The 18,155-nt window shown below is 37.9% G+C and overlaps 1 pseudogene; it reads left to right on the forward strand.

The window, feature by feature from the left end:
* Positions 1 to 16,918: 16,918 nt before the first annotated feature.
* On the forward strand, positions 16,919 to 17,923 carry LOC132069212 (proteasome subunit alpha type-4-like; annotated as a pseudogene).
* The last annotated feature ends 232 nt before the right edge of the window (positions 17,924 to 18,155 follow it).

An 18,155-nucleotide genomic window follows, 5' to 3' on the forward strand; every position in this document is an offset into this window, starting at 1 on the left:
CGAATTTTATTGGTTTGGTTTGGTGTATAAATTTAAAAGACGCAATTGGTCTGGTTTGGTTTGGTGTTTAAAAAGTCCGAACCAACCAGGTCCATGTACACCCCTAAGTCATAGTAAGATACAACTATATGATTAAATGTGTTTCTTAAGAAAATAACAAAAAGTTGAAATGAGGGATTACATTGTAATAAAATATTCAATAAAAAAGATAATGAAATAGCATAAAATAAATATTGCTAATTAATAAGGCATAACGAAAATTATCATCATCTAAAAATACTAGGTCGTGCTAAAATAAGTATGGCTAATAAGTATTATTTACATGACAAAGAAAAAAAATAAGTAATGTATTTTCATTGTCTCAATTAACAATGCAAAACTAAAAATAGATATCCAACATTATTATCATTTCTAGCATTAGGATTGAATTTATTTTTTTAGCATTAGTATTGATTTGGTTTTGGTTTGGACTTTATTTGAGTTACTTAAATCTATGGGCTATAAAACTTATTGGAACATTCAAAATTCTAAGTCCAAGCTTGAAATAATATGTTAAAAGTCAAAAATTATGAAAAAACTTAAGAAATATTTATAATTTACATTATAAATAAATCTTTTATGTATAATATTTTAAAATTTTGTATACATGTAATGTAGGGTTGGTTTGGCTCGGTTTGAATTTTTTTGGTTAAACCAACCAAACGAATTATGATCGGATTTCTTTTCCAATACCAAACCAAAATAAACCAAAGCATTAGTCAGTTTTTTTTTTCCCAGCTTGATTTGAATTATTGATTTGGTTCGATTTTTTTATTTTCTTTGTACACCCTAAACATAGCCATAAAAGAGCAAGCGAAGCACTTGTTCTGAATGTTTCTCATATAAAAGATGAGTAGAATTCATGATTTTGCATTGGAAGAAATAAATCAAGGGTTAACTACATGAAACACACCTATAATATGACTAAGTTTCAGATATATTTTATTCATTTTAAAATTCAACACTTACCTTTCTTTATATATAGAAATCCTACCTGACACCCTTATGAGGTATATACCTATAACTAAGAATTAAAGTAAAATTATTAGAAGACAAATTAAAATTTAAGTAAAAAGCTTTTACCTATTTATTTTGAATAAATTTTAAAAAGAAGATAAATCTTTTCTGTTGAATTTTTTAATTCACGTCTTTCATTAAAAAAGAGAATAAATATTTTTGAAACATGTATCTTTCGAAACTCATAAATAGGAAATGAAAACATATTATTTAGTAAGATTACTAACTATTAGCAATAATTTTCTTGCACTTTAAACATGTAAGTTATTCGCATTTTCTCATTTCAATTTTTATTTATTTATTCGTCCGCTTCAAATTTATCTTAAATTTACTTAGTTAGATGAAGTTCCATTTGTTTAGAATTTCAATTATATAAGAGGTATAAATGTTTTTAGAAAGTAGATGAAGTTCGATTTGTCTTAAAATCATGCTTTTTATAAAAGAGCGACATTTACAAAGGATAACCTTTTCCATAACAAGTACGTCTTGCTTTCTCTTGCAAAGTTTCCCCAAAAATAATTATTTTATTAAGTAAAATGTGAAGAAGAAAAAGGGGAAACGGGTCAAATTTGCCCCTATAATTTAATAAATAGATTAAATTTTCCCTCGTTATACTTTCGGTACAAATTTATCCCTCCTGTTAAGAAAGTTATCAGAAATATCCCTTATTGGTCACAAATTTACCTCTTGGAAAATGACAAATGAGGGGTATTTGATAACTTTCTTAAAGGGAGGGATAAATTTGTACCGAAAGTGTAACGGAGGGCAAAGTAAATCCATATTATTACTTTATATAAACGTTGATATGAGGACTTTGATCGTCCTCACAGGGTTAGTTATGACATCGTAAAATTTAGCGAAAAGGACATATATGGCCGCTCGGCCATAAATAATCTCATCCTCTAGCCCAATTTTTCCCAAACCGAAAATGTAGCAATTAAACAAATCTCATCCATTAGCTAAAACTTAAATAAGACAATTTTCAAATAAAAAGCCAAACGCAAAAATGTTTGAGGCGATTTTTATATATAATATGTGTCATTTGTGTATAAAATATGTATCAGTTCCTATCTGTAATGTATAGAAACTATATAAAATATGAATCACTAAGGTATGTATCTGTAATGACCCGTTTCATCGTTACGGTGAAATTCTAAGAAAGGCGACAACTATGGGGCTTAACGATGTCTCCACCTTCTCGCATCTTGGAAAACTTTCAAGCCAAACCAAGATCGTCGTGCGCATCGCATAAGCAATAGAAGTGTGAGCAAACAAATAGAGCCAGACCGCTACAGCGGTCGCGTAGACGCTACAGCGGTGCCGCTGTGGCGGTATACCAACCGCCGTAGCGGTAACCGCATATGACTGCTCAACCGCCATAGCGGCGTGTTGGCCGCCCTGACGGTACCGCTGCAGCGGTACATCTACCGTCGGGGCGGTTTCGCACAGTGAATTCCACCTATTTAAGTGACATTTCGGGAATTGACTTCATTTCTCAAAACCCTAGAGAGTCCAGCCGCCTTTGGAGTAATTTGGAGCCAAAAATGATACTTCCTTGGGAAGGGTTATTTCCCTAAACTCTTCCATCCATTCTCCCAACATTGATTCTCATTAAGGATCCTTGTCTAGAGTCACAAATGGGAATCTCAAATCTCTTAAGTTCCAATATAATGAACCCTTGTCCTTCTTGATATAAAGTCCTTGGGATATTTTCCTATGCACATCATCCTAACATGATTCCCAACCTAATCCTTCACCTACCCCATTAAAATACCTTTGGGTCTCTATTTTAGATCTTGGTAATGGGTTTTTTAAAATAAGCCTAAAATGGCAATTTGACCAAACTAGTAACTTGAGTAAGGTCATGAATGTCCTAAATGAAGGTTGATCTATCAACTAGCATTGTGATAGTGAGTTTTTAGGTAGGATAAAATTCCATGTCTACCTTAGCAATTTCGAAGTCCTTGGGAAGGACCCTAATGGTGAATTCTACACTTGGGTCTCATGGTTGTCTCCGAGCTTTTCGTATGGATTACGCGGTCGTGATTAATTGAGGCGTCATTGGATGTTCGTGGCACCCACTCAGCCATGAGGTAGGTTATGGTTTCCTTTCGGTAGACTCCGGTTAGTTTTTCATATTGTTGTGTAGAAGAAACGGAGAATGCATGTATAGGAATTTGGAGATATGGGATGGAATCTTAGGATGGTATTGTTATGTGTGACATGTTTGTTTGGGCTCGTGGCCTATAGACTCCTTAGGTATTGATGTGACCTTGTTGATTATCGGTGGATTTATGTGACTTGGGAGTAGTGGACGGAATCTAGTTATGCCTATCGACGAGATTATTGTAGTAAATCTAAGCGCTAGCTGGAAATATAAAATGAATCACGGTAGTGAATGATGTCCTAATTAAATGGTGACGAGTGACTCGAGTGTAAGGTGAGATTTTTATCCTAAGCAAATATCTTTGATTTGGGAAATAGTAATACCGTTTGTTAAGTGATTGACTTGATGTGTGTTGGGGCTAGGCCACACCGTTATGTATGTTTATTGTTCAATTGTGTTGGCTTGATGCCATGCGTAGTTAGTAGATATCAAATGTTGCTTATTGTCCTGGTTCGGATAGGATTGATATACCCGTTATTGGTATTTGTACTTGGATATATGTTAGCATACCCACTGATGGTATTGTGATGTGATACGTTGTTGACATACCCGTTGTGGTAATTGTGATATTGAGCTCGACTGTTGGTGATTGGCATATGCATTGCACGCATTCTCTCATATTTATCATGCATGGCCGATATCCGGTGATGATCCGGTATCGTTGATGAGCGAAACTGATATTTGATAAACTCTTTACTTGACTGATTGTGAAAAGGCCGATGTCCTAAAATCCATTCCGGAATCTTTGTTTATATGAAACTGATACTTGATAAACTCTTTTACTTGAGTGATTGTGAGGAGACCGATGTCCGAGGTTCAATCCCGGAATCGTTGATTTATGAAACTGATATTTGATAACTCTTTTGAGTGATTGTGAGGAGGCCGATGTCCGATGGTTATATTCGGGCATCGTTGTTGCATGGCCGATACCGATATTATTCAGGAATCGATTGTAATGCATGGGCTCCGCCGGTCCCCCGGAGTGGTACCGGTGAGATTCCCCCTGTGAGCAATTAGCCAGGGTCCCGTCTGTCTGTTTGTTTAAGATCCGAGATGAGTGACACTTAGACTTCACGAGTCACACTGGGTTGTGCTACCGAGACGTCGATATTTCCGTCCAGAGTACATGTGTATACCTCATTTGCATAGCATGGCATGGCATCACATTCATACCATTATTGCACTGCATTGCATTATGACTTGAGTGAGATGTCGTGATGACTGTATTGTGACGATTGTGTTGTTGATGATTGGACTGTGATGATTCTATTGTGGTGATTGTTCAGGATTAGATATACTCAGACTTATTCTATGAGGTTTAGATGCTATACATAGGTAACGATGAACATTTGGACTCGACTCTTGTGACTTATATTGTTGACTTGTGCCTGTTAGACGAACCTAAAACTAGTAGTGTATCGTGTTAAGCAAGGTTGGACATGAAGGTGTCGTAACAATAAGTTCGCTCCTAAAACACGGACGGGCGACCCGGGAATAGTAAAGACGTTGAAAAGCTGTATATGTGTTTGGCCAACTTATAATTTATGATAAATTAGTTGTGACTTAAGTTAGATTGAAGTTGTGATCTATTGTTTCGGGATATGTGACTTGATTTAGTGATTATCATCATTATTCGTGAATTCTTTACCAATATGTGTTACTAACCATTGTCGGCCTATGATACTTACTCAGTACGTGTGGTTGTACTGATATTGCACTTGCTACACCCTTTTTGGGGTGTAGACTGTTTCAATTGATGGATCAAAGTATATGCAGAAGTTATGCGGTGCTTGTCTAGAAGGCCTCCTCCCATTTCATTCCGGGATTGGAGGTTGAGTCTTAGAATATGATGTCACTCTGAAATTTACTTAGTCGCTCTTGTATTAGTCTAGACCAGGTCGTAGGAAAATTGTATTGAGTTTGTAAAAATTTATTGTCAATTTATGTAACATTTGAGTTAGTATTTATAAATGAAATTCCGTTGTTTTTCTTAATTTCCAAATGCTTTTGAAAGGAAAGTTATGTGATTGAAGCGTTGTATAAACGAGAGGGTTCGCCTACCAAGGTGGGAAGGTAGGTGCCCGCACGAGCCCAAAATGGGTTGTGACAAGTTGGTATCAGAGCCTAGTTTATCGGTCTACTAGGTACAAGAGCAATGTCTAGTAGAGTCTCGTGGAATGGTACGTAGACGTCCGTACCCGTCCACGGGAGGCTATAGGGCATCTAGGAAGATTTCCCTTCTTTCTTTCAAATCGTGCTACTTCGATCGAATTGGTATCTTGGTGAACCCAATTGGTATCTAGATGATTCCAATTGGTATCTACGTGCAAAAAGTAAGTTATATTTCAGAGTTAGATATAGCTGCGTTGTAAGAGGTGAGTTAGATTTCGGATGCGAGAGGAATTGGGCATACCACTGCCAGATATACCGCCCCAGCGGCCAGCCCACCGCTGCGGCGGCGCCGCCATAGCGGTGGAACAACCGCTGAAGCGGTGATCCATCTTCCCAAAGGGACTGCTTCTGCGGCCCCCTTGCCGCCACAACGGTCTGAGAGACCTCTGCAGCGGCACTGCTGGAATCAGAGACCTGCACTTCCCTGTTCTCAGTCCATTTCCCTGTTAACCCAACAAATCAGATAGAAACAGCAGTACGACCAACCAACAAGCTGCATAAAATAAATAAGCTACCATTAATAAAAGCAAGAAAACTAAATAGTCCAATATCCAAACAATTATCCAGACGATGGCCATAAACCAGGCCAACTAAAAACCAAAACAAAATTATCCGAAAATAAAGAGGCAAACCAACAAAAAATTGTCCAGAAATAAAGGCCCTACAAGGGCAACCAAGCATAAAAAGAGAGGGAAATCTCTAGGCTGGCCGCATGCTAGTCGCGCCGTCATCATCAGAGTCGCCACCACCGGCACCACCTAACCCACGCTGACCGCTATCCTCACGGGGGCCACTCTCGAAGGAGTACTACTTGGAGTCATCATCATCCTCCACTGGCAGCGGCTCATTGGGGTACATCTTACCCCACATCCCCTTAGCAACCCTCCAAGACCTGATTCTAAGCTTGTCGCGCGCCTTGTTCTTCATCCTCTCCCTATCAAAATCAGTGCGAAGCTCACCATGATTTTTAGCCAGAGTGGTGTAGGCAGTCCGGTGATTGACTCACCCATCTGCGTCTAGGTGTCAAAATACCCTTTCATCTCCCGCGAGGGGGTAGGCAAAGAAGAGACCGATGAACTGGAATCGCCAGAAGGCATGGGCATCACTCGGAGTAAAGTCTCAATGTCGTCAAAGCGCGTCTCTATGCGCTCAAAAGGACCTTGTGCATGAGGAGCCTCAGTCCCAGTATCATCCCCCTCGCCAGCGTCAGCCCCAGCTCCACTTCCTCCTTCGCCCGCATCATCCTCTTTTCTCCTCTTCCGGCTGACAATCGCCGATCCGTGACCCTTCGCCTTCAGCAGATGGTAAAGAGGCTCAAGCTGGACCCAATCGTCATCGTCCTCCTCTGGAACCTTAGCCTTCTGGCACAAAAAGGTGATCAAGGAAGGGAACATTAAGCTTCTTCCACCAACCTCCACAAACTCCTTCCACTCCGCAATGACTTGCGCCCCCACATTTACAGGAATGTCAGCAAGAATGCAAGCAATAACAAGGGCACGGGCATAGGAGACATCATGGGTGTTTGAGGAAGGGCGGACTCGGCGGCTAACAATCTATAACCATCTCCTAGCCTCAGCAGTAAAGCGGTCACTGTATATCGCTCCCCTACCACGAGCCCAGGGAACCTTTGGTATATCACTTGCCTTCACCAACTGGGTGGCCAATCACATCAAATCCTTCTCTGCCGCCTTCTCCAAATAAGGCTCCTCGGGATGATCATCTAGCCTGTAAATCCGGTTGATAGCCCTGGCCCCCGCTTTCACGGGAGTGCCCCTTATTATGATCACCGGGCTAGGAACATCCCAGTCAACCGAAGGCAGGATGGCATATAACTCTCTAACCCGGGACTCATTGCAATCTCCCAGGTTTCGAACCAAGCGAGTCCACTTGGTCTCCACCAAACTGTTCCAGAAATCTGGAGCCCGTCTTTCCATATTTGTCATGTCAAAGCCTCGCTCCAATAGTAAGGGAATAGACCTCTGCTCCAAGTGTAGCCGTTTACTCTGTCGAGTGGGAAGATTTTCATAAGCGGGCACTTCTCTGTTTTGGGGCACCGCCCTTTGGATTTGAGGTACTTGTTCCCCGCGTTCAGCCATTGTGCCTGCGAAGAAATTAAAAGCCTGTCAATCCTTAAGCCTTATCAGTTACATGTCAATTCTATCAAGAATCAAAGCGAAAAATTGAGTAAACGGCCTAGTCGCAGACTGCACTGATGCAGAATCTGCGACAACCGCCACAGTGGGCTGCAGACTGCTATGGCGGTACCGCCGCTATGGCGGAAATGAGACTGCCACATCGGTCAGTAATGTTTGGGGTGAGCCGCCACAGCCGCCAGTTAAGCGCCAAGGCGGTGCCTCTATAGCGGGCAGTGTACCACTGCAGCGGTATCACCTTACCCAAACAGTTAACCAAAATTCCCAAATTTCAAGTTATACTTTTTAGATTAAAAACGTGTTTTCAAGCACAGATCGAGGAGAAAACCAGTATGCATGAAGTTTAAAACCCATTGGGCGCCATTCTAACAACAAACTAGCCCAAAATTCTTGATAAACCCTAGAATCTATTTCAAGAATTTTTCTTTACTATGCTCAAGTTTTGCGCCTCAAATCTATGTTATAATCAAGCTAAGTGCGAAGGGAAGATTATTGTAACACCTCAGAGCTTTAACTTAAGCCTTGACCATGATCCCAGACTTAGAAAACCAGATAAATAATGTGAGAATTGGAAATTTCTCTTCAGCTGTCAGATGGAGATTTACGCCCCAAAATACGAACCGTAAACCAGTATACGGCCAGTATTTCAAGTCGTAAAGTGATACCCTAAATCACTGTGCATTCTGGAATTTGGCATGTGGAATTATATATTGTTAAATACGGACCGTATTTTGAAATACAGCCCGTAAATTGGGATCGTTTTTAAGAAGAAACTGAAACTTATTTACTTTTGGAGAGCATCTTGAAATACGGTCCAGGTTCACGGACCGTATTTCCTAGCCCGCACCAGAACCTATAAATACCAGCCTTCAGTTGTTTTATTTCGTTTTTCATAATTCCAAGCCCTAGAAACGAAGTATTCTTCTCCCAACAATCCAAAACAACAAGGTAAGTCATTCCAAACTCTTCCAAATCAGTTCTATCATATATGCTCTTAATCTAACCATGAAACCATGTTCTTAACATAGGGTTTTCAAGAAAACCCAATTAAAGGGCATAAAGAGCAAAACCTTGAAACTCTTTTTGCAAGACCAGATTATTATTCAAGTTTGGGAGAAATTCCAGGTATGTTAAGCATACTATCTACATGAGGAACATTGTTTAATCATCCTCATACCTCAATTATCATAATTCTCGAAATCCGAGCTCATGATTTTGCCCTAGTTCTTGATTTTCATAACCTAGGGTTGGAGCTTAGTTTTCTGATTATATTCATACTTGCTATGCATGCTATGGACCCTAGATTAATCTAAAAGACTTATAATTCAATCTATGAGTCTCAGAATGCAGTCTAAGTCATCAGTCGGGTTACGAGCCGGTGAGTCGGTTTTACACCTGTTGCTTCATGTTTGATTGGGCCTAAGGCCATAATTATGATTCATATGCATATGTAATTATTTTGGGCCTGAGGCCATAGCTTTGAGATCTCATTATTTGTTGGGCCTGAGGCCATAATTACATGATATTTGCACAAGTGGTTTCTATACAGATCAGCTCATGATATGAGTATTCAGTTTCATTATACTTTATTGTTCATGTATCCTTATCATTGCTTCAGTTGCTTATCATACATGTACAATTCAAATGTACTAACGTCCTTATGCATGGGCCTGCACTTCATGGTGCAGAGTCTGACTTTCAGGAGGATACAGCCGCCGCTTAGCTCCCAGCACTTTGAGTACATTAGCTAGTTGGTGAGCCTCTCTCATTCAGGGCTTCCTGTCTATTTCCAGCTTTCGAGTATTAGTTAGTTCATTAGTATTTGAGGCATGTCAGGGTCTTGTCCTGACCTAGTTATTCTTACAGTATTTTGATCATAGAGGTTTCATAGACACAGTCATTAGTAAGTTATGTTGGTTTTGTCTCACAACATTTATTTCTGCATCCTCTATTATATTGGAGTTAGAATATTCTCTTGGTTCATTTTATATCTTGCATGCTTTCATGATACAGCTATTAGACTCAGTAGCCATGGGTTCACTCGGTCATAGACAGTTAGGCATCGAGTGCCGTGTCACGCCCAGGCCATGGTTCAGGGCGTGACAATTATCCTAACGATTAACTAGTTCAGATTACTCCAAAAATTCGTCCAAATTGTGTCGTTACCTAAAAAATGTATTATAGAAACCGTATCATTGTGGTATATAATATTTATCACTATTGTATATGTAAAAAAAAAATATCCTATCATTATTGTATAATATGTGTATAACAAATGTATAATTAACATATAATTTATGTATAATAAATGTATGATTAATTCCAGCATATGTATATAAACTATATCATTCTTGTATATAAAGTGTATATGTAATTCCAACATATGTAAATATGCTGTAGCAACCCTTTAATGGCGACGTTTTTGTGGCAACTGCCACAAAAAGTCTTTTTTTTTTTAGCGCCTAGACTGTTGGGCCGGCCAGCCTTGCCATTATTTTGGGCCGGCCGGCCATTTTTTGGCATTAATTTGGGTCGACCGGACTCCTGGTGGGATTAAGCCCAAACAGTGATTAAATGTGGGATTAGTTTGGCTGAGTGGACACACAGTGTCCTTTTTCCTAAAATTTAAATCCTTATGTGTTGTCGAACTTTTAATCGTCCATGTAATGGCGTTTAGTCACCGACTTGGCACGTGGAGAATATCAACATATGATGCTTAATTTTTTAAACTTTTGTCCACAAATATCACATGATAACTTTTGTGAGTTTTTTTTTTTTTTTTGGACGCTTTTTAATTAAACCATTGTTGAATATTATTAATTTAAACTCTTGATACCTTTTGAAAATTATTACTTCCTATGTTTCAATTTGTTGGTCTTACTTTTTTTTTTAGCTTGTTTAAAAAAATATCTTTTTCCTAATTTAGCTACTCCTTAATTTCAACATCTCATATGACTTTCTTTTTCTTTTAATATTACTACTATATATAAGGGAGAACCAAGAGCTTTTGTAGTCCTCACAAAAAATTTCAAATTAATGTTAAACTTTTCAATTAATTACTTCTAGGTCCTAATTTCATTTTTTAAAGTCAATTTTTTTTAAAAAAAAATTATTTTATTACATAGGGGTAGGGAAAGGGGAAATGCAGGAGGGGATTACAATGTGGGGATTCGAACCCTCACCAACAAGGTGAAAGTTCGGTAGCCAACCAACTGAGCTACTAGATCCCTACGTCAACTTTACTTTTTGTTCTTATGGTCTACTTTTTAAAAGCTGTCAAACACCTACCTTATTTCTTCTTTCACTTTTGTCACGACCCAACCCCGTAGGCCGTGACTAGTGCCCGACCTGGGCACCCGTACGTACCAAAAGCCGAAATAGTAACTCAAGTATTTACAAAAATTTGGGCAGAGTTTCCTCTGTTTTTCTTACTAACCCAAAATTAACCTGCACGCAGGAAATACCAACAGAGGCCACACAGGGCCAACATATCCATATACACATATATAGAGGCGAGGCGGACGAGGCGCGCGTGGCGGGTGAACCGCCCCGATATATATCACACGTACATATACAATACCGTACGTACATAGCCATAACCCACGTACATATCCACGGACCTGCGACGAATAACGAAATCATATGACGGGACGGGGCCCCGTCGTACCCCGAATAATAATATACATATGCATCGGAAGAAAATATATACCAAAATGTATAAGTCTCGGAAGAGAGCACTCCCGTAAAAGCGAGAATAGATGGCCTAAGAAGGGGATCCTCAAATTGGGCGTCGGTGCACTGCGGGCATGAAACGCGACCGAAGAAAGGGGGTTACGAAATAGGTACTGAGTATGTAAAGCAGGATTTCAGAAACATAATAACATATCACAGAAAATGAATATGATTTACAAAACATCAAAGTATTTATCAAAAATTAAAATCATGCAAAGGCTCTTAGAACGATGGTCGCCCGCCTGTCGATGGCGCCATACCACAGCATCACACCAGAAAGTTTCATATCTCCGTAACCCGACATATCCCCGTAACACATCATAGTCAACCATAACACCAAACACAACATAACGCCACGTATAAACGGGACCCGGCTCTCTAGCGAGAAGCTCGGCGAACCGTAACACAGCATCACACCAGAATATGTCATAACGCGCACGAAACATAACCGGCCCGGGATCCGGTGAACGAAGCAATAACCATAAGCACGAGCGGACTCATGAGTAATCATATGCATCAAAATCATAAACAGTACTCATTAAGTAAATAAGAAAGCCATATGAGAAAATCATAGTGAAGAAAATATTGAATTTTCCGAAAATCCATAAAGGTAGCATAGAAAGGCCGCGGCCCCACGGACGGGTGCCGACCCCCATCCGAGCCCGACTACGCGGGGTAGGGAAGAGTTATGCCTTATGAACTTACATATTATGTTTTGGGGCGTTCCGAGGTCGTATGCAAAAGTTACGGACGTTTGAAGTTCGGGACCTCTTTGTAGTCAAAATTTTCATAAGTCTTTTGAAAACTCATTTATTTGAAAGCTTAAGAGTCTTACATTGAACATATTAAAGAATAAATCTTTAGGATCAAACAAGTACGTATCTAAGCTCGGATTTAAGAACGGAATAACCCCGAGACGCGGGTTATAGCCTAATAGCGCTAGGACATGCCAAAGGAAAGAAAGCGACGCCTTACATACCTCGTTCAATCGCAACACAAACCAAGCCTCAACCCTCGGCAATTCCAAGATCTACATAACGCAAAGCACATTAACATTAGGCATACATATTTAGGCATTCAATTCCAAACGAACATTAGATTCTATCGAAATTTCGGCAAAGATTTCCCCTGTAAATGCACCAACCCCGAGATTTCAACTCGGCTCGTTTCCACAACAACCCAACAAGAAATCAAACCACAACATTAATAGTCGATTCACAATACGTTCCAACATTAATATTCAATTCCAACATATTCCAACACTATACATATATTGCTATATACTTAGAGACATTCCAATATAATCGACTAGCTTCATGAAACCAAACCGACACTAACGCTCATGCGTTCAACTACTAATCCAACCCATTCAAACCATATGCAATAACACTTTAAGCAATTCATACAATTTTTCCAACATTCCAAATATTGTTCCATTGTACCCGAAATGGTCCCCAAACCCGAGAACAACATCAAATACACTCTTCTCTTCCAAATTCATGATTTACATCATTAATCCACATACTAACAATGCATTATTCATAAATGTAAAAATTACATAAAATTCACATAAATTCCCAACTCATGCCATAACCAACATAACATCATTCTAAGCCATCAAACTTGCATTTTTCCTTATAAAATCCATGACGACGACAACGAAAACACTAACGACAATTTGTTCATTCAAGGCTACACAAAGGGAGGCCATTCGGCCAACACACTATGTCACACCAAAGGATGATTTTCATTCTTTTCTTCACACTACAACAATTAAAACATGCTAACTACCATTAATACATGACTTATACTACAACACACATACTCATGGCCAAACCTACCACACACGGCCAACTTCAACTTCCCTCCTAACATAAATTTCTTCCATTTTAGCATACAACAACACATATACACCATCTATAACACAAGAAAACAAGATTAAACTCACCTTTCTTCTTCAACTTAACTTGACCAAAGTTGGTCGTTAGAGAAAACGAGCGTACTATTGTCCGAAACAACACCGCCACGTTACTTAGCACCCTTGAATTAGCAACTTTACTTGAAGAATTTATTTTTTTGATGGATGAAATTTGGTCTTGAAAATCATGGACATGGCCGAAACCCTCTTGGTTTTTGTCTCCAAGGTTTTTCTTGATTTTTCTAGAAATTGTTTAAGTGTTGAAGATGACTTAGTCATCTTTTATAAATACATAACATGTTCCATGTGGCCATGGCCCACTATGAAGTGGCCGGCCACCTTGCCCTCTTTTTTTTTTTTTTTTTTTTGAATTTTCAACTTTCCCAAAATAGTCCACTTACTAAAAATGGAAAATTCCTTCAAGTGTTCTTTTAACATTTTCAAGACATTGAAATCATACACAATTTAAGCCTTTAAAACAAACGAACGTCTCTCGGGATAACCTTGTCCCTAACTTCTCATAACTCACACAAGTTGTCCCGTTGTTCAAAATACGGGATATAACAACTTTCTTCTATTGATCTTATCTATTATCCTTAAAAAACAATCATTTCTTCACTAGATATTCTTGCTTCTTGTCGCTCTCTTGTTTTAATCATTTCTTCGCTAGATATTCTTGCTTCTTGTCGATCTCTTGTTTTTCCTTTTTCATTTGTTGCTTATTGTCCTCCAACTATTTTTTTCCTCCTGTTATTGGTTCGTTGGTTGTAGATTCTTACATGTAGGCATTTCTTTTATTTTATACTTGCATTATTGAATTTGAGAATTTCTGAAAATTTATTTACTTACATGTAGGCATTTCTGTTACATTATATTTATAAATGACCAAGCTCATGTGTTTAAAAAAAATTGTACTAAAATGATTTTCAGGTATAATTTTAAAAATTATTTAGTCTAAAACTAAGGTTAAATCACATTTAACCAGCATAAACCCTTAACACAAAATAATGAGTGCATAATTTAATAAGTATCAAAACAAATTTATTTTTCTCTATAAATAAAATCACACGCTCACAAATTCACAAAAATATGAAAATATTTTTCGATTTATGATTTTTGCAAGTTGTAATTATCCTACTTTATCATCTTAGTTTAGGATATCGAATCACTTGTGTCCCTTTGAGATTTGCTAATTTTTCTACTTAACTTTCTTCCTCATAAATAAAGTTTTCGTTAAAAATCATCTAATTATGTGATGAAGAAACTTTAATAATTATAAAAATTATTAATAAGATATCATTAACCTGCAAGTACATTAAATTAGTTATGCGATAGAAAAATGTACTCCCTCCGTCCCAATTTATGTGATATAGTTTGATTAGACCCGGAGTTTAAGAAAGAAAAGAAGGACTTTGAAACTTGTGGCCTAAAACAAGTCATAGATATTTGTGTCGCTGTAAATCATTTCACTAAGGGTAAAAGGGAAAGTTTCAAGTTAATTTATTTCTAAATATAGAAATGTATCATTCTTTTTAGTACAGACTAAAGGAATGTGTACCACATAAATTGGGACAGAAAAAATAGCAGGTTATACTTATTTAATAAAAGATTATATTTTTGGGAAAAGATCACGCATGCCCCCTCAAATAAAAAAAATTACCCTCCCATATCCCCATTACTTTTGTACCCCCAGAAAAAATTAAAAATATTTACCCGGAATGCCCCCAGTTATGATACCAACATGGAATATAAATATACTGAGATGGTATTATGGAAGATGCTTCAGTCCTTCTCTTAGTCCTTCATCATACCATCATGGTATATAAATATACTGAGATGGTATCGTGGAAGATGCTTCAGTCCTTCTCTCAGTCCTCCATGATACCATTATGGTATATAAATATACCGAGACGATATCATGAATGATCTATGTTCATTTATTAAAAATGACTCACTTTTCTCAAAAAAATCTCTATGATACCATCGTCTTATATACATATACCGTGATGGTATCATGAAAAATTGCTTTTCAGTCCTTCAATGAGACACTCCTCAGGACCATGATACCATCATAGTATATAAATACATTGAGATGGTATCATAAAGGACTGTTTCAGTCCTTCTCTTAGTCCTCCATGATACCATCGTGATATATAAATATACTGCGATGGTATCACGGAGAGAAAGGGGTTTGGCCGAGGGGTATGTCGGGTAAATATTTCCAACCGGTGGGGATAGAAGCGAAAATAGTTTGGGAGAGGGCATGAGCGGGTAAATATTTTGTATTTTAGGGGCAATAAGTGATGTTTTCCCTATATTTTTATATTTTGAGTTTGGGCCCGGGCTTAGCACGGGCCTTTCATAACTAGTGACATGTTTAAGAGTAAGACCACAAGATTAAAGTGCATTTTTAGTGTATTATACATATTTTTAGTTTAAGATCACAAAATTCAATTATTTTTATTAAACTTTTGTTCCAAGTCAAATTAAGACAAACAAATTAAAAAGGAGGAAGTAAATTTAAAAGTGTGATCACATTATCACATAATAATTTTTAGGGAAAATGACACAAATGGCCGCTGGGCCATAAATAATCCCAGGCCCATCTATTCCCAAACCCAAAAATTAGCCCATAAACTATTCTCATCTGGTAGCCAAATTTGTAGCAGGCCTTTTGTGGCGACTTTTGGTCGCCACAAAAGATTTAAAAAGTCGCCACTAAAGGCTGGGTGGTCCAACAGCCCCATACATTTTTATTTTTATTTTTATTTTTAAAAAGTTAGACTTTTTATGGCGATTTTATAAGCATAGAAAAATCGTGCTTTTAGCCAATTAAAAAAGTCGTCACTAAAGGTTAAATATGTATCACTATTGTATATGTTAAAAATAAATATCATATCATTATTGTATAATATGTGTATGATAAATGTATAATTAACGTATAATTTATGTAAGATTAATTCCAGCATATGTATATAAAACGTATAATTCTTGTATATAAAGTGTATATATAATTCCAACATATGTATATATACTATAGCAGCCCTTTAGTGGCGACGTTTTTGTGGCGACTAAAGTCTTTTTTTTTTTTTTAAGCGCTGGGCTGTTGGGCCGACCAGCCATTTTTTGGCATTATTTTGGGCCGAACGGACACCTAGTGGGATTAAGCCCAAACAGTGATTAAATGTGGGATTAGTTTGGCTGAGTGGACACACAATGTCCTTTTCCCTAATTTTTATTCCATTTGCGATGATCGTGGTAATAAGCGCCAAATATGTTTTTACATAAAAAAATAATATCAATATTAAAACTAATAAATATGTACTAGGTTCGAATTTCCTTGTATACATAATTTTGCATGATATGGAAAATTGAGTTGGTTTGTAGTTGATGAGCTATGTAGCTCATATCTAACAAAATTAACTTACTTTTTTCAGATTTGTGGTATTATAAATTTAATACATGTGTATTTAAATATTTATAGTTTATAAAATCATAACGAACATCGTAAGCTGTTGCTTATACTCCATGTGCACTGTATATAGGGCGTAGTCAATCAGCTAAATTTTTGTATAAAATCATAATATATTAGTTTCTTAACATTTTGAAATTTACAAATCTCAACTTAATAGTTAACAATGTTAAAAATATGTTAATACAGATAGCAATGACCGAACTTAAATAATAGTAGGTGGAAATGGCCATCAGGTGCAATTCCTACTTTCAGGCCTCATCACACACCCGACCCGACCCGACCCGTTTCGTAAACTTGCGCAAAAACACTAGCTTAGCTTAACTCGTCTGTCTACATAAACAGGAAAAAGCTCGACTCACTTTCATTGCGCACTTCTCGTAGATCTCACATCACAGGTATACTGCAGATAAGGAAAAAAATGTCACGAAGGTATGATAGCCGTACAACAATTTTCTCCCCAGAAGGTCGTCTCTATCAAGTTGAGTACGCAATGGAGGCTATTGGAAATGCCGGTAGTGCTATAGGCATCTTGTCCGAGGATGGTGTGGTGCTGGTAGGTGAAAAGAAAGTAACATCCAAGCTGCTTCAGACCTCAACATCTAGTGATCATGTGGTGTGCGCTGTAGCTGGAATTATGTCTGATGCCAACATACTGATCAACACGGCCAGGGTCCAGGCTCAGCGCTACACATTCGCTTATCAAGAACCCATGCCACTATGTGACACCAAGCAAGGTTACACGCAGTTTGGTGGACTTCGCCCTTTTGGCGTTTCATTTCTCTTTGCAGGTTGGGATAAGAATTATGGCTTCCAACTTTACATGAGTGACCCTAGTGGAAATTATGGTGGTTGGAAAGCCGCAGCAATTGGAGCACACAACCTGGAGCTCAATCAATTCTTAAGCAGGATTACAAGGATGATATCACAAGGGAAGAGGCTATCAAACTTGCTCTTAATTAAAGTGCTTAGTAAGACAATGGATAGCACTAGTCTCACTTCAGAGAAACTTGAACTTTCTGAGGTATTTCTCTCTAATGGGAAAGTCAAGTATCGAGCATGCTTTCCCGACACTCTGAACAGAATGTTGGTGGATGGTGGACCGACTCAACCTGCAGCAGAACTGCAGAAGAATAGTAAAAGAATGTCTTTTGATCGGGATTTGACATCATTGACTCTTTCTACACCATGTGTGGCATGTTGTACTAAAACTAAGTGGTGGATTTGTGTCTTATTACAACTGCATACTTATGTCAAAAAAAAAAAAAAAAGTTAATTCAGAGATTAGTACTGCAATTGATGTTAGTGCAATATGATACGTTCAAATCCACTCCTCAAAGAGAAAGTGTACACGGTTGTCGCATTATAATTTACCCAACTATGAGTCGGGGTCGAATCCACGGGAAACAATATAAAGGTGATTTAAACAAGAAATTATCACTTTCTACGCTAAGTCAAATGCTTTTTTAATATTTTGATTTTTAG

Source organism: Lycium ferocissimum, chromosome 9, assembly GCF_029784015.1.
Source record: "Lycium ferocissimum isolate CSIRO_LF1 chromosome 9, AGI_CSIRO_Lferr_CH_V1, whole genome shotgun sequence".
NCBI lineage: Eukaryota > Viridiplantae > Streptophyta > Magnoliopsida > Solanales > Solanaceae > Lycium > Lycium ferocissimum.